Source organism: Mauremys reevesii, linkage group 1, assembly GCF_016161935.1.
Source record: "Mauremys reevesii isolate NIE-2019 linkage group 1, ASM1616193v1, whole genome shotgun sequence".
NCBI classification, from domain to species: Eukaryota; Metazoa; Chordata; order Testudines; family Geoemydidae; genus Mauremys; species Mauremys reevesii.
In genome coordinates, this window is record NC_052623.1 from 289,834,885 (window position 1) to 289,847,377 (window position 12,493).

General features: G+C 40.4%; 1 long non-coding RNA gene across 1 annotated transcript; it reads right to left on the reverse strand.

Moving 5' to 3' along the window:
* Positions 1-9,374: 9,374 nt before the first annotated feature.
* Positions 9,375-11,089, reverse strand: LOC120398199. The gene is made up of 3 exons (XR_005594241.1): positions 11,016-11,089; positions 10,374-10,421; positions 9,375-9,680 (listed from the first exon to the last, which is right to left on the reverse strand). It is a non-coding gene; the product is annotated as an uncharacterized LOC120398199 (long non-coding RNA).
* Between the last annotated feature and the right edge of the window lie 1,404 nt (positions 11,090-12,493).

Here is a 12,493-nt window from a genome sequence, read left to right on the forward strand (position 1 = left end):
GTCTCGGATGATAACCCAGCACATATTGTTCATTTTAAGAACATTTTCACTGCACATTTGACAAAACGCAAAGAAGGTACCCATGTGAGATTTCTAAAAATAGCTACAGCACTTGACTCAAGAGTTAAGAATCTGAAGTGCCTTCCGAAATCTGAGATGGACGAGGTGTGGAGCATGCTTTCAGAAGCCTTAAAAGAGCAACAGTGTGATGCAGAAACTACAGAACCCAAACCACCAAAAAAAAAAAAAAATCAACCTTCTGCTGGTGGCATCTGACTTAGTTGATGAAAATGAACATGCATCGGTCCATGCTGCTTTGGATCATTATCGAGCAGAACCCGTCATCAGCATGGACACATGTCCTCTGGAATGGTGGTTGAAGCATTAAGGGACATATGAATCTTTAGCGCATCTGGCACGTAAATATCTTGCAACACTGGCTACAACAGTGCCATGCGAACACCTGTTCTCGCTTTCAGGTGACGTAAACAGGAAGTGGGCAGCATTTTCTCCTGCAAATGTAAACAAACTTGTTTGTCTGAGCAATTGGCTGAACAAGAAGTAGGACTGAGTGGATTTGTAGGCTCTAACATTTTACATTATTTTATTTTTGAATACAGTGTTTTTGTACATAATTCTACATTTGTAAGTTCAACTTTCATGATAAAGAGTTTGCACTACAGTACTCATATTAGGTTAATTTAAAATACTATTTCTTTTGTTCCTTACGGTGCAAATATTTGTAGTAAAAATAAATTTGTATGCTGTGTTGTAATTGAAATCAATATATTTGAAAATGTGGAAAACATCCCAAAATATTTAAAGGGTATTCTACTATTGTTTAACAGCGTGATTAATCATCATTAATATTTTAATCGCTTGACAGCACTAAAAAAATGTTACAAAATGCTTAGCGAGGCAATTCTTTCCACCCCTTAATATGTCCCACGAGGTGTTTTTTAAAGAGCACTTTCTCCCACAGCTACCACCACTTAAAAATAAACATGCAAACAAGCAGTCGAGGCAAGTGTAACTCACTCACCTTGGAACCCTGGGCCTTGACACTCAACCCAAGCCTGACAGGACCCAGTGACTTCAAGTGTCAGATTCAGGTTGGTCCTGATCTGAAAACAATCCAACCCTCTCGAGGTTGGGTCAGGTCATCTATGATCATCCATAGGTCAATAAGTGCGCGCCCCTTTCCTTCTGGCTGCTGCCACCTCGCTGTGCTGTGTGTATTGCCGTGTATGTGTGCACCGAAGAGTCTCAGCACTTCTAACTCTGCAGCAAGACAGCAGCAGCTGGCAGGAGCAGGCCATACATTCACTGCACTGACCCCAGGGGCAGGAGGTGGCCAGAGATGGATCACAGGCATGGAGTGCACTGAGTGGGAAACTCCTACCAGGCCAAGCTCCAAGGATGAAGCAGCAGTGTCAGCACTGTCATAGGTTCACGGGGAACTGTCAGGCTCGGGTTGGTTCTAAAAACAACTCGACAGCCTAGGGTCAGGTTCAGGTTGGCTGTGCTCAGCTCAGGTTCAGATCCACATTGGGCTTTAAAATTGGGCCCAAGCAGGCCTCTAACCTAGTGCTCTGTGCCACAGTTTTCCCTCTTCCGGCTCCAGAGGCTTCAGTCTCCTGCTCTCAGATGGCTAAGGTCCAGTGCTTCTAAATTATGTAGTCCTCAAGCCAAATCATAAAAATGCTAACAAAATACAAATATTTTTCCATGCTTCACCTTAAGCTCAGGGCTCCCACTATTCTTGGCCCTTCTCCAGGCTTTCCAACCCACCAGGACTCCCCAAGTCTTTGATCCCTTACCTAGGGCTTGCAAGTTACCATTGCATCAGGGATTCCTTCCTGCTTAGTCTTGTTTTGGGGCTTTAGGCCTTGGGTCTCTCTCAGTTCCACAGAGTCCTTTGAGCAAGGGAACTCTCTGCCTAGAGAGACCTTTCCCAGAGCTTCCCTAACCTTTAGTGTTCTCCTCTCTGCCCTTTTTGGTTGTTTGTGAGGCCAAGAGTCTCCAAGCACTTCCTGCCTCTACCACATTTGCTCCCTACTGGTGTCTCTTCTGACTGAACACAGACAGAACTAGCCCTTTTATCAGCTAATTCTGTTTGGTCATGTGACTCCCCTCCCTTGAGTGTTTCTGCAATTATTGTTAGAAACTGCAGCCCTTCCAAGGCATAATGCTTAATAGTGATGCAATCCTGGGATAGAGGGTCTGTGTACCCGGGGATCAGTTTGTGGGGGGGACTGCAGAATTTCTGGTTTTACCCAGTAAGCGGAAATAAGCATGGAAGAGTGTGACGGGGTGTACTGCCCCCATACTGGAGAGAAAGGGGCTAAAGCAGTGCTCCTTAGCAGCAGAAGCCACATGTTGGGCATGCTCCAAGTGATGCTGCATTATAAAAGGGTCAGTCTGGGCTGGCTGCTGAGGAGGAAGAATGGACCCTGCTGACACGAGCTGAGTAGCAGCCAGGATCCCAGGAGCAGGAGATGCTGAAGCCCAGGCAGGGGCCCAGGTACTTGTGGACATCCCAGGAAGATTGCAGTTGCCACCTGAGGAGCCCAGAGACTCTGAAGACACCTCGACTTCAACTGCAGGAGTCATGGAAAGAAGTAGCCCAGGGAGGGACTAGCCAGTGTCCTGGCAGCAGTCAGTGTGTTGTGGGTGGATTCCCCGCTGACTTAGTGGTGAACCCATTTGCCACTACCTGGGCCCTGGACTGGGACCTGGTGGAGCAGGAAGGACCTGTGTCCCCTTCCCCAGCTGCCCCCTTTGGGGGGTGGCACATCAAACTGCCCCCCACTGACTGGCCATTGGACCACTGACTTTAACTGTGGGCCTATCCCTCCCTTCCTTTGCCTCCAGGGGGATGGAGTATACTGGCCCCGTGACAGGGAGACAGATGCCTAGAAGTGAAAATCTGCCTCATTCTAACAAACTAGGACAAGAAACCGGATGGTAGAAAAGCCAATATCCTTCTCCTCCATAGTTTCTTATGGATGATCAGGCAATCCAAACCTTCCCATTAATTAAAACTCTGAGGTAGCAACACAGTATCAAGGATCCCACTAGTTACTAGGACCAATAGGAAAGTTGCACAATGTCTTTATTTCCCTTTTTCTTTGGGGTAAAATCTTCCCTGCTTTTGGCTGCTCTCTGCACCACTAGAAACAAAGAATCCAAAATGGAGAAGAGGTTGTTTGTAGAAAGACCTCCTCCTACAGGGCAGGTTACAATAATCAAGAGGGCAGATATAAGCATAGAGAGAGAGAGACTGTGAACACATGGTTTGCTCTGATAGCAAGCAGCCTGGTTTAACTCTAGAGAAGGTAGAAGTTGAAGAAAGCCCAGCTATTTTCTACAGACAGTTCTCAGCTTTCATTTTCATTTTATACAAAGTCCCTGTGTACGTAGCCTTGTTTATTACCTAGTTTATTTTTTATTTGCCTACAACATGCTGTCATCACCTTTGTAATCAAATTTGTATAAGCACCATGGCCCAGTTCCAGCGGTTCATCCATATTCAGCAAAGCACGTAGGCCCAGATTCTCAAAGGTATTTAGGTGCCTAATTCCCATTGATTTCAGCGAGAGTTAGGTGGCTAAATATCTTTGAGGATATGGGACTAATGCGCAAGCTGAATTTCCACTGACTTCAATAGCCACAGTACATCCAGAATGATCTGGAAAACAACCATATTTCTTCTGAGTTCTGTGATTAAGGTGGTAGTTGTGCTTTTATTATTCTAAAGCTCGCAATGATAATAAAGAAAGTGTGTTTGTTTGAGAGAGAGAGAATGTATTTTTGCCTTGGTAAAACATCACAAGGATTCTTTTTGTGCTCTGTTAAAGCAATGGAACTACATTTATACTTTGAATTAAAAAAGAAGATGAAAGGAGACAGAAAACTGATGCAACTCAAGAGCAAAGCAGTCAGGATTACTTTTTTTTTTTTTACATTTAAAAAAAAGCTGTGCACATCACCCGTCTGAAAACAGGAACAGAACACCGATAGAATTCAATGTGTGTCATTTGTTCCAGTGGCAAGCTGTGTTCCATCCTCCCCGCTCTCTCCTCAGTTCCTTCCTTATCCTCCTACCTTTATCGGGTAGGAGACTAGGTGGTGGCAGAAATGATAGTAAGGTGGATAAGCTTCAAGTCCCCAAGGAGTCAGTACCACTCTTCTGGAAATCTGCTTTAGCTGCCTGGGTTCATTCTGCGCAATGAGCTTAGATACAATGCAAATCTTATTCCTTCGTTTACCCATTTTAAGCTTCAGTTGATTATAAATGTTTAATAGACTACTAAGATCACTCTGTGGAAACATTAGTGGAATAGTCTTTAGCTCAGAAGCATGTCTCTTTTTATGTTTGTTCTTTAAAGAAGAAGAGTGTAAAATCTTAAATGTTTCCACACACACACAACATAAGGATAATGGTGGAGGACATCTTCCTCCTCTGGAGTGAGGCCAGGACAATTAAAAATAATTCTCTCACATGGGAATAATTCCCATTAGATGTACATGTGACAGCTTTATTCTAATGTCTCAATTCCTACCCTTGAGTACAGCTAAGCTTTCAACTGTACTCAACATACTCCCAAATTTCAGTGGGAGAATAGATGGTGGCAGCAATGAACGAAGGATGGTAAGTTTCCCCTCCTAGCAACCTAAGCACCATAGGCCACGTTCATGTCTATAAGCAATTTTGTGCAAGGGCTTGTCTTTTTGTTCCAGATTTGTACAAGCACAATGGGCAGTAGATCCATGAATGAAGCTCCTACATGCTACCGCAATACAAATAATAAATATTTTCAGCATATAGCTATAGATGTCATATTTATTGAGCAACGCTACAATGATTTTAAGTGGATTCAGAATGAGCAGAGGTACTAAGGAGCTTCATAACTGCTTTGAAGTAAATTGGGTGACATTCATCATTGACACAAAGTATTTACTGATTCCTGTGGGTGGTTTTTTTTTTGCGCTTTTTTCCTTCAGACATCCTGAACTGAGAGATTCATGAACTGCTTATTGAATTTCAACAGGCCGTTCATGAATCGCTTAGTTGCTGGCTTGATTAAATAATAACGAGACTATTTCCATAGAAATTGGCTCATTATTCTGCTAACTTTCAATATTTTTCTGATGACAGTTATAGAGAAAGCCACCTATATTTTGGGGTGAAGGGCTGGGTTTTGGGGGCACAACCCTCCAGTATTAAAACCCATTGAAAAGGTACCTACATTATTTAGTTATAAAAATATCTCTTATTTTAAGAAGCCCTCCCAGTTGTCTAGAATGAGCATTGTTTATTTGACTGAGTGATGATTGTTCAACTGAATGTTGTTGTTACAACCTAATGTCCTAAATTGTATTGTGAGTGATTTATGGAAGTATTCTAGAATGTGATTGTATCACTGCTGTCTCCCCTTGGCATTGTCATGAATATGCATATGGTCATACACAAAAAAAAGGGGCTATCCAAGTAAGCATACAAACAACCGGGAACCAAAACCTGAGCAACTCCTACAAGGTACTGAACATCCTGGTTGAAACAGCACTTGACCTCTCAAATAAATTCTACAGTTTTTATTTTTTTTCTCCATGTGCATGATTTCATAACTTTTTTCTAAACTGAAGATTTATACCATAAAATGTGATGTTTATAGATGTTTCACTTTTAGCAACCTTCCAAACCACTAACAACTTACCAGCTGAAGTCATTTAGTGCATCTTTGATATAAGCAGAGCTAAGCGAAAAATCCAAAATTCCAGTATTTCAATGTTTGCTTTCATCTCGGATCAGGAGAAAGTTGAAATGTCAACATTTTTCACTGAAGGAAATATTTTGAAATAATTTGAATTGGAAAGGGAAAAACAGGTTATTTTTGACATGTTTTATTAAAACAGAACATTCTGATATTCCTGAATCAAAATGCTTCATTCTGATTTGTTGAACAGACTCAAAACATTTAATTTCAAATCAGTTCAACAATAAACTGCATCTACCAACAGTAATGCATTGCCTCATGGGATTGGTAGATCCAGAGTTTAGCAGCGTTGCGGGTGAACATGGCTTGAGATGGAGGAAATGGAAATGAAATTAAAACAAAATGTTCTTTTGAACTGTGTGGGGAGAGGGGTGGTTGCTCTATAAAGAGACAGGCACTGCTTTGCGAGGAGGGCTCTGACAGCATAAGGTTTTTTGACAATTGTGGTCTCATCTTATTTATTCAGACACCCCCAACACAACAAAATATAAGCTTAAAAATATTAGTGATGGGTACATGTCAAAGTGTCTGGATGCTGATCATCAGCTTATCTTTTGGTAGTTACTATAGCAAGCTCTCAAACATTTTATTTAGGCTATCAAGGATATTTCAAAATGTGGAGTAGGCCTGACTTTAACAAAGCAGCTCCCAACAGAGCTACTTCATTCTTCCAGCAGGAGTACTAAAGTGGGATTCATGTCGTTGCAGCTTTGAGGATTATCACCCATATACCATAATCAACCTGACACAGTTCATAACATTTGCCAGCTGACAATTGCCAATAAACCAATAAAATAGCAAATCAATGTAGATTTTTATGGGGTCTACTTGTGGTTTTATGAGGGACATATTTGTTTATGGTTCTCATTTACTATGCTGATTGGATCTACAAGCTATCAAGATAGACACAGGAGGTGGATTTGTACACAAACAGGCGCTGTTTTTTGTACTGTATTCTAAAATGTACAGTGTTTTTTTATGACAATGCTGTTTTTGAATAAATGTTAGTTGGATTCAGCTTGTTGTGTAATCTGTGTTTGCAAACCATACGTTTAGTCTCAGCCTGAAAGGACAAAATCTTTCTTCACTGGTTTGTAATATTAAGCTTTCTGTTGAATGTGTTGGTATTTAATAATGTCCAGTTTTGTTTTTGTTTCTTTTCAGTGTTCAAAAATCTATACAAATGGATGCTCTGCACAGAACAGTTTGCCACCCCTATCAGTTTGAAAGAAACTGTTTGTTTGCAAATCTGACATTTATGACCTAGTGTGCTTTGTTAAAAGAAATAATCACTTACTGTAGTTCTTTAAAAACCAACCCATTTTTGATACTGACTTTCAGAGAAGGTATGTTGGATTGTGCATCTTTAAAGGGACATTGTCAACATATTTAAATCCAAACCTGATATACTTTGAAAGAAGAGAAATCTTTTGGGAAATGCCTGTTGGCTTCTAAATGAGAAATTATCACTATTGTAATTGTGGAACTGTAACAAAAAGTGATCATCTTTATATAGGACCTGAATAAAAATTAAATATTATTTTACTGAGTTGCTACAGAATTAGAACATAAATACACAAACAAAACCTATTCCTGATGCACCTGAATCACTGATGGTCACAATATACAAAAAGTGAACAAAATGTACGTATTTCAAGTATTGTTAGAACCACAGAATAAAATCAATTTTTCCTCATTTGTCAAAGGATAAAATTGGTAAGTAGCTACATTTTTAAACAATGGAAACTAAAATTAGAAGAGACAACTAAGTGAAATTACCTGACATATTCTTTGATTATGTAAAGAATTTCATTTTATGTTTTTAATCTGATTGGCCTCTTTTTCTTTTTAAATAATCAATTGTCATGCAGTACCGTCTGTACCACAACATTGTTATGTGTAAGCATGCTTTGTTATGGCAGAGATCCCCCAGTAAGGTAACCCATCTCAAAGCAAGAATATACCTTCTAAATGTCCCCTTTCATGCTGCTCTCTTCCATCTGAAAGCTACTTTTCTACCTTCTTGCTTGGAGGAAGATACAGTCATTGTCTACATCTTTGGGCGGCATACAAGGGTAATTCATGGCAACTAATCCCCATAGGCACCATAACATCCCCTCTGTTACATTACGTAGACTTTTTTTTTTTTTTTGCAGCAACCACTGCTCACGAGCAACATTTCCCCAGGGAACACCTTCCCTACTGAGAATTGTGGACACTCTCCATAATAGCAATAGCCGTTTAGGAGCAACATAGCAAAAGGGCACCAAGATGTTGCTACTAATGAGTGTCTACTGTACCACAGAGGCAGGACATACCACAAAGACATCATCAATTACAGAATATAGCACTTGACAAAGGCTGATCATCAAAGCTAAGAGGATTTCTCTTGCTGTGTAACTGTGCTGGTAAAGATGAAGAATAAGAGAAAATACGGCAAAGAGAAAGAAAACAGGGAGACGATAAAACAATGGAAGAATCAACAGAGAAATTTAGGGGAAAAAACAGGAGAAACTGGCAAAGAGGAAATAGAAAAGGGAAAATGAAAGACAAGAATGGAAACAGTGGTGAAAGCAATGAAGGGTCTGACTTAGGGGGGTAAAGGAGAACTCAGAGTGAAGAGAGAAGCAAAGGGGCTGCATAAAATGGGAGAGATAGAGAACAAGGAAAATTAGAAAGATTGAGGCACCAGAGGAAATTAAAAAAACCTTGCCAGATCCCATCCTCATTGCAGAAGGGGAGTAGAGGAAGCAGAGTAAAACTTCATTGAAGTCACCTGCTGAACTGTCGGCCTGTTACCTTCCAACATCCCCTCCAGTGGCCCTGCAGAAGCAAGTTGTGAGAGGAATACAGGAGAGTAGCAATAGGCATAAGTAGCCTTTTGACAACCAGCAACAGTTGTGCTTGTTTGCCAGAGGCATCCCAGGCAGCAGAGGGGGAATGGAATAGAAATCATGGGGAGTGAAGACAGGAGCTGTGTAAATAACCAATATTTTGGTTTGGTGGCTGAACAAAAAATAATAATTTTGGGGTAAACAAAATGTTTTGAGGGTTTTTTTTGTATTTTTTTTAACCTTTTAAAAAAAACTCTTAATAAAATCAAAGTAAAATTCAAAATAACTTTGTTTTGAATCAAAGTTGGAAAAATGCTTTAAAGTGGAAAAAAAATTGGCAAATTTTACATGGATTTGTGAAATATATTGGTTGATCAAATCTGAATTTTTGAGGCAAAAAATGTTTTGTCTTAAGAATTTTGCCCAGCTTTTAGCAAAACACCAAACATTTGAAGGGGCAGAATCACTGATTTGGTTTTGTTTGTCTGAGGGCGGCATGTGTTAGGACAGACACAACACAGGGTGGCCAGAAAAGATCAGGGTGCTAGAAGGGGTTGGGGAAAGGAGGCACATCATAGCTGTTTATGAATTGTTGCTTAGTGGCTTCATCTGAAAATTGTTACAACCCTGGTGGAGTCTCTTTTCTAACAATACTTTGTGTCACCAGGGAAGCTCTATGGTTGTCCACAGTTCCTTAGGCCTGCAATTGCTCATGTGTTTTCAAACACAGGTTTTTGGCTACTTACCATCTTTTTCTTCCCCATCGTCTTCCTGCTTCAACTCCATGGCTGACCAACACCCATTGGTTACACAGCTATCTGGCTTAGCAGACTGCATTCTTCACTTCTAGCAGCTCAGCATTTGAAAAGACCTCTTTTGAAATCATAATAGTGTGACCTGCTCCACTGGGCTATCTTCCCAGGCTAATATAATTACAAGACAAAAGACTATATATTCTTGTCAGTGTTGTCAGCTGGAAACAAAACATCAATTGCCCAAGTGGATTCGTGTACAAATTAAACACTGGCTGCCTTTTCAGCTGGAATTTTATTCTTGATCTTTGAATCTTAAATGAATAGTAAGAGAAAACAACAAAGAATTAGAAACTAAACATAGTGTGCTTGAGAAATCTTTAATTTATGCGCAAAAAACTTTTAATCTGTGCCTTTCTAAACAATTAGAATGTTTAGTCATCCAACAGAAATGTACAAGTCACAAAGGGAATGACAAAATTAATGGAGAAAGTTATTAAAATGATTCTATTGCCTAAGCTGATGACAACACATAATTTTCTTCTTTGTAGCCCTCACTATAATTTGCTTCATTTATTTTGCAAGTTGTATTTTTTCATGCTCACTGTAGCAGGTTCAGACGAATTAGCTAACCATCAAGTGTTAAACATCTTATAATGCCGACTAAAATGTGCATCTTCAACATCAGAGAGAATCTGAAAGGCTGAACATCCATTATGATCCTTTTTTTTTCTTTCTTTGCTACTGACCAACTATTTGCCTGCCTCTTATACACAACCTCCCACAATATATTACCATGAGTACAGTGCATGTTCAATGTAAATTCTATGTGGGGGTGAAAGGAAGGACAAATTCAAGCATCATGAAATATCAAACCTATCCATAGGCATTTTAAAGGGGAAGGTGAGCTTCTAAGAAGAGTATGGCATCAACAGTGATGCTGCAACATAGTGGAATCATTGTAATACCCCTCCAGATTAATAATTTAAAATACCTGACATACTCACAGGTCTTCAGATAAAGGAGAGTATCCTGCATTCAGTGACTCATATACACTGGAGATGAAAAAGAACTATTATAGCAGCGTTTCTCAAACTGGGGTCCGCAGACTCCTGGGGGTCTGTGAGGGTACTCCAGGTGGTCCGTGGGACCCACTGAACAACTCAACTCCTTTCCCTCCCTCCCAGAGCCTCCTGCATGCCAGGGAACAGCTGTTAGACCAGGCTTTAGCTATGTGAATGCTAAACGGGCATTAAAATTTTCCATTTAGTCTCTTTTCTAACACTAAAGTGACAATATGACCTGCCACCCTAAGCATACTTAAAACTAAAAACTTACTAATGTGTCAGTTTGGTCCGAAGGCCCTAGGACTGCCAGAGGCCCCAGAACCTTGGAAATGCTTTAGAAACTCCCCAGGCCCATGTCCACTCTGTCTGCCTTACTAATGAAGAGGAACTCCATTGATGTGGAGTTGTTTGTGAAAGCATGGGAGGGGAGTTATGACAGCCCTGAACAGATAATGGTAGAGCATATTATGGAATGTTAAAAATGCTTCAGTGGATCTCAGCCTATGTTACTACAGCAAGGGAGTCTATTCAAAATGTATTGGATGCCACAGAGTTGTGCAAATTGGCAGCCTTGTGTCTTACCATTTGTTGAGCTGTCATCAAGGAAAAGGAACCCTGATGTATATGCTACAGGACTGTTCCAGAGTCAGGCAGCTGTAGAAAGAGGTGGACACAAGAGTGAAAATAGTGCCTGACTTCAGCAACTAAACCTCAGCTGAAAATTATATCTTAGGTTATGTACCTACTGCATTGGATTTAATTCTACAACAAGGCTGCAATGATAGCCAAGCAAATGATTTTACAAAGATGGAGGAGTAGGCTTACGCTCAGAATAGAGCGGAGGTATTTGGGCCTGTCTGAGTTAGCAGCGAAAGAAAGAATAGTTTTATTGATGTAAAGAGCAATTATATGAATTTGAAGACATTTGAACCCTGTTTCTTGAATAGCATTTGAATAAAGAATGCTGAGTAGCTCAGATGACAGACTTTCATTCCACCTGACCTCTCCACTTTTTCCCTCCCTCTCCCACCACTCCCTATTTCCCCTTTTCTCCTATTTATGCTTTTATTAAATATATTGTTACCCATGCCCCAACATGTTATGTCTGTGCAATGTTGTCTGATTTTGTACTGTCTGGTCTTGCAGCTTGGGCAAGTTGTAAAGTTGCATAATTTTATTGGCTATCCTGTGAAATGTATGACACCTTTTTGTATTTTCTGTTGTTTAATTTTCATAAAGAAACAAAATGATTAATATTCTGGTTTGGGCAAGTCACACACAAAAATGAGTGTGCCAGCTTCACTCTAGTAATCCTATTTTTCTACATACCTCACACATACACCTCGAATATTACATGGCAAAATACAGGCCAATGAGCTAGATTTACTCAAGAAAAACCCAGAGCTAACACTGGCAGAGTTTTGCAATTCAGGACAGAGGAGCATTGGCAGAATGTTCTAGGACAGCTTGCACACTAACACCTGTTTGCATTATGCTTCACTTAAGGCCCTAGTATTAGTCATTTAATTTCAGGGACACTAAATTCACTCAAGATTTATTAAAAAAATTCCATTTAAATGTATTGTAAATCTCTGTCATTTAACAAGGGAGACAGCTTAGAGTTGCATGAAATTGATACCGAAGAGCAGTGAGATGCCTTGGCAGGCATTAGCCCTTTAGTAATTATGGAAACCATTCTTAAAAACATCTAAAAAAAAGTTGAGGCAGTGTCTCCTCAGTGCTGTGCTCTGAGATTCTGGTGCTGCAGCCAGCACTAGAAGGCCCAAAGGAGCTCTCAGCAGAGCTGATCTGATGCAGCAGGAGCAAATACTACCTTGTTAAAAGACTGTAGCAGTAGCCACCCCTGTTCTGCCTCAGGTACAAAGTCTTCATGAACTCCTGTAGATTAAAAGCATTAATACAATTCTAAAGAGCAGGCAGTGAGCTCCAAACCTGTGACTGTCTCCACTCAGGACAGATAGACCCTTTCACCTGTGCGGAGTCCCGTTGAGTCGATAGGGCTCTGCACAGGTGCAAAGGTCCACTTGTATGGAGCCACA